The sequence below is a fragment of the Arachis ipaensis genome, chromosome B4, assembly GCF_059453495.1.
Source record: "Arachis ipaensis isolate K30076 ecotype BB chromosome B4, ASM5945349v1, whole genome shotgun sequence".
Lineage (NCBI taxonomy): Eukaryota > Viridiplantae > Streptophyta > Magnoliopsida > Fabales > Fabaceae > Arachis > Arachis ipaensis.
In genome coordinates this window covers 136,305,888-136,311,411 of record NC_142439.1, presented here as the reverse complement: position 1 = coordinate 136,311,411, position 5,524 = coordinate 136,305,888, and the positions used below count along the sequence as shown (strand labels likewise).

The 5,524-nt window shown below is 44.3% G+C and overlaps 1 pseudogene; it reads left to right on the top strand.

Annotated features, from left to right (window-relative positions):
• The first annotated feature begins 2,168 nt into the window (after positions 1–2,168).
• LOC148569371 (uncharacterized) lies at positions 2,169–2,892 on the top strand (annotated as a pseudogene).
• The last annotated feature ends 2,632 nt before the right edge of the window (positions 2,893–5,524 follow it).

The following is a 5,524-nucleotide window of genomic DNA, read 5'->3' as shown; positions in this document are numbered from 1 at the left end:
GTGGTTTTGTATGAAAACATGGTTTTTGGGCATACTTTGACGGGACATAACTTGGACTACGGATCTCTGATTTGTGCCAAATCTGTTTAGAAATGAAATTGGATCCAGGATGTCCATGCCGTTCGAAGAACGAGTGAAAAACGATTTAAAATGAGGAAGTTATGTCCGTCGGAAGATTGGGGTTTGAATCTGTAAATTCTGCAGCTTTTAACTTAGAAAATTTTTAGCAGAATGACCCCTCGCGCATAGGCGCACTTGGCGCGTATGCGCCGTTCTTCGAGAAAGCATCATCCACGCGTGCGTGTGGAGTGCGCGTACGCGTGGCCCTGTTTTCATCCCAAAGTTGATTTTTGAGTTTTAAAAGCCAAACTTCATACTTCTAAGCCTCCAATCTCACCACTTATGTCTTAAATCATTATGATATGCCTAGCATAAGGAAAAGGGCTAGTGAATGTGGTAACTTGCGAGTGAAGCAAGGGAAAAATGAATGATCCATGAGGATCAAAGATGATTATGTGAGATGTGGAGGATGGCGGTGGAAGTGCTTGTTATGCCATGGGCCGAATGGCCGTAATTGTTAATGAATTGGCTGGTTATGGATTTAACCGTGAGCCGGATGGCTGGATTATGCCGTGTGGCGGCGGAGCCATGTTTATGGCTAAGTATAAATGCATATATGCTGTTGAATGAATTGTGAATGTTGGCACTTCCACTATTGGAGATGAGGGTTTCCCTGGGTAGTAGCAATGGCTAGCCACCATGTGCTCCAGGTTGAGACTCGAAGCTCTGTTAACCCAATGTCGTAAGTGTGGCCGGGCACTGTGAAAGGCCCGGATGAGCTCGCCCCCATAAATATTCACCAGTGATGGTGATGGATAAATATTCACCAGTGAGGGTGATGGATATGGATCATGATTATGATCAAGTTTATGATGAGTATAACTCGAGTTGGGGATGCACGACAGAGGGACAGTCCAATGGCTAGCTACCAGGACTTGTCGGGTTGGCTCTATAACCGACAGATGATATCATCAGCCACTAGGGACAGGCATGCATCATAAGCATACTACATGAATTGTTTGAGATTGCCTATTTGACTGCATATTACTTGCTAATTGCCTAAATGCCTTATTTGTTCCTATTTGTAAATATCTTGTCTGATATAACTGTGTTTGCTATATTATACTCCTGCTGGTTGTTGGGAGGTCTGAAGGAAGTAGAAAGGGAAGTATTAGTTAGACTGAAGGATCTTTAGTTAGTTGCCACTTACGGTTTAGCTTGTTTATAAGCTTTGATATTATCTGAAGGAAGTTCTAGGATTGCCTTCGGCTTTCCTCTATTATTATGTATTATATATGTGGAAGCTGTTACCGTACTGGGGACCTCTGGTTCTCACCCATGCGGATTTTGTGGTTTTCAGATGCAGGACGCGAGGCTTCTCGTTGAGGCATGCTGGAGACTTCTGGATTAGCGAAGATCCTTTGTTCTTGGGACTCTGTTTTGGGTTATATATCTTGTTTAGATACTTTTATCTCCATTAAATAATACAAACTGTGACGACTCCTTCTAGAGGGGATTTTTGGAGAATAGGTTTTCCGTATTTGTGTCCCTTTGGGTTTCCTTTGGGGTTTCCTTATTTTATCATATGTATATATTGCTATGCTCGGACCGGTTCTCTTCGCAGCCGGGTTTTGAGTCTTGATATTCTTGTTTTTGACACTCTTTATATATATGATCTTGCGTTAGCTTATCCTTTGCTCGTTGTGTTAGTGATCGGAGTGTTGCGCTTTCGAGTTGCGGTTTTTGTTTATCCCTTTTTTCTACAAGGCTCCTAGTTATAATCAATTATTCATACTACTATACGTACTAAATTTTTGTTTTAGAGGTCGTAATACCTTGCCATCTCTGAATTATGACTTAAGCATAAGACTTTGTATGGTAGGGTGTTACATTATGGTATCAGAGCAGTTCGTTCCTGTAGAGCCTGAGGAATGGACTGACTATGCTTCTGTGCATTCTCTGTATGTGTGTTATGTGCTGTTAGTATATCTACTTGATATAGTTGGCATAAACGTTCATGAGCATGCATTTGGGACTTTGAAGCACTAAACTTCCGATATTGAGACTGATCAACTTAATATCGATTGTTTGGTGTGTATAGGAACCAGATGGTGCCTCGTGGACGCGGTAGAGGCCGTGGGAGAGGACATACGAATGCTCGTGCGCCGGAGACTAACCCTAATGACCCGGTGAACTTTATGACTGTGTTGGAAAACATGGCTGCTGCTATGCAAGCCACTGCTGAGGCTCTTGGTCAACAGATGAACAACCATGGTAATGACGGAGGCGGAGTTCAGGACCCGATGACACTGGCAAACTTTTTGAAGGTTAATCCCCCGAAGTTCAAGGGAACTACTAGCCCGACTGAGGCCGATACATGGTTTCAGGCCATGGAACGAGCACTACAAGCACAGGTGGTGCCTGAAGGACAACGTGTTGAGTTTGCTACCTATTTGCTCACTGGTGAAGCGTCGCATTGGTGGTAGGGTATCCGACGCCTTCTGCAGCAGGGTGATGATTATATCACCTGGGACGTCTTCCAAGAGGAGTTCTATAAGAAGTACTTTCCGACTTCTGCTAGGACGACCAAGGAGCTTGAATTGTTGCAGCTGAAGCAGGGTACTATGTCCGTATCTGAGTATACTGACAAGTTTGAGGAGCTGTTCAGATTCTCTCGTATGTGTCAAGGGACTCCGATGGAATATGAGGAATGGAAGTGTGTTAAGTACGAAGGAGGACTCCGGAGTGATATTTTCGGTTCGGTGGGGCCAATGGAGATTAGGACTTTCTCCGAGTTGGTGAACAAGTGTAGGGTTGCTGAAGAGTGTGTGAAGAGGGTAGCCGCTGAGAAAGGAAGTCACAAAGGATCGTTTCCACAGAACCGAGGCAAGAGCTTTGCACCTAGAGGTCCGTCTTTCAAGAGGGAAGGTTCTTTTAGGAGGCCCAACAACAACTACTCCCAAGGAAAAAGGTTTGGGAAGCAGCCTCAGAATGATCAAGCTTGTACTAGGTGTGGGAGTCACCATCCGGGAGTACCATGCAAGGCCGGATGGGGTTTGTGCTAAAATTGTGGAAAGGCGGGGCATAAAGCCGCAAGTTGTCCAGAGAAGTAAAAGCAAGGTGCTGGGAAAGCACAACAGACTGGTCGGGTGTTCACCACCTCAGCTGTGGGTGCAGAGGGATCCGAGACACTCATTCGAGGTAACTGTGAAATAGCTGGTCAAACTTTAAATGCTTTATTTGATTCGGGAGCATCGCATTCATTCATTGCATTTGAGAAAGCCCATGAGTTAGGGTTGAAGATCGTAACCTTAGGTTATGACTTAAAAGTGTATAATGCTACCCATGAAGCCATGGTAACTAGGCTAGGATACCCGAAAGTTTCGTTTAGGTTCAAGCAGCGTGATTTTGTCCATAATTTAATCTGCTTACCGATGATCGGTCTTGATCTTATCTTGGGATTGGACTGGTTATCTGAGAATCATGTCCTGCTTGATTGTTCTACAAAGTCGGTGTACTTTATGCCGGAAGATACAGAAGGACCGGTCGTGGTGAATAATTATTACTTGAATTCGATGATGGTGAACTGTTCTGGAACCGAATGTCAGGGTATCCTGTTGTTAACCGCGGGTGTTTCGGGTGATGATCAAAAGTTGGATCAGATTCCGGTAGTGTGTGATTTTCCGGAAGTGTTTCCCAATGATATTGAGGAATTTCCACCTAACCGAGAGGTCGAGTTTGCTATTGAATTGGTGCCTGGGGCGGGACCAATCTCAAGTGCTCCTTATAGAATGTCACCATTAGAGATGGCCGAGCTAAAGTCTCAGTTAGAGGAATTGTTGGGTAAGAACTTTATCCGACCAAGTGTTTCCCCGTGGGGTGCTCCAGTATTACTGGTAAAGAAGAAAGATGGAAGTATGCGGCTCTATGTGGATTACAGGCAGCTGAACAAGGTCACCATAAAGAATAAATACCCGTTGCCGAGAATTGATGATCTCATGGATCAGTTACAAGGAGCTGGGGTTTTCTCTAAGATCGATTTGCGATCCGGTTATCACCAGATAAGGGTGAGGGGTGAGGATATCCCTAAGACCGCTTTTAGGACTCGTTATGGTCATTACGAGTACACTGTGATGTCTTTTGGGTTGACGAACGCTCCTGCAGTATTCATGGATTACATGAATAGAGTGTTCCGTCCGTTTCTGGATAAATTCGTGGTTGTCTTCATTGACGATATACTAATTTACTCCAAGACTGAAGAAGAGCATGCGGAGCACTTGCGGACCGTGTTGCAGATTTTAAAGGAGAAGAAACTCTATGCGAAACTGTCTAAGTGTGAGTTCTGGAAGAGTGAGGTGAAGTTTTTGGGTCACGTGGTGAGTAAGAAGGGAATAGCCGTAGATCCAACTAAGGTAGAAGCTGTGATGGATTGGAAGCAACCAACCACAGTAACTGAGATAAGGAGTTTTCTGGGTTTAGCTGGCTATTACCGAAGGTTCATCAAAGGCTTTTCGCAATTAGCTTTGCCGTTGACAAAGTTAACTCGCAAAGACACTCCGTTTGTTTGGACTCCTGAGTGCGAGGAGAGCTTTCAGACATTGAAGAAAAAGTTGACCACTGCACCTGTGTTAGTGTTACCTGAGCCGAACGAGCCTTTTGAGGTGTACTGTGATGCATCGTTAAAGGGTCTAGGGTGTGTGCTGATGCAGCATCATAATGTGGTGGCGTATGCCTCACGACAATTAAGACCTCATGAAGTTAGTTACCCTACGCACGATCTGGAACTCGCTGCGGTCGTGTTTGCCTTGAAGGTGTGGAGGCATTATCTCTATGGGGTTAAGTTCCAAGTCTTCTCCGATCACAAGAGTTTGAAATACCTCTTTGATCAGAAAGAGCTTAATATGAGGCAAAGGAGGTGGATGGAATTGTTGAAAGACTACGACTTTGAGTTGAATTACCATCCGGGAAAAGCGAATATAGTGGCGGATGCGTTAAGTCGGAAGTCGTTATATGCGTCTTGGATGATGCTTCAAGAGGAGAAGTTGCTCAAGGGATTCGAGAGTCTAAAAATTGGTGCTCGAGAAGTATCTGGAAACTTGTGTTTGAGCCGATTAGAAATCTCAAGTGACTTTAAGTCCGAACTCCTAAAGGCCCATGAAAATGATGAAGCATTATGGAAGGTGTTACCGGCTATCGAACAAGGAAAACAGTGGAGAGTGTCGGAAGAAAAAGATGGGTTATGGAGATTCAAGGGTAGGATCATTGTGCCGGATGTTGGTACTTTGAGACAAGATATCTTAAGGGAGGCACACAAAAGTGGATTCTCCATTCACCCGGGAAGTACTAAGATGTACCATGATTTAAAGGTGATGTTTTGGTGGCCGGGTATGAAGAATGATGTGGCGGAATATGTTTCAAAGTGCTTAACTTGTCAAAAGGTAAAGATTGAACATCAAAGACCTTC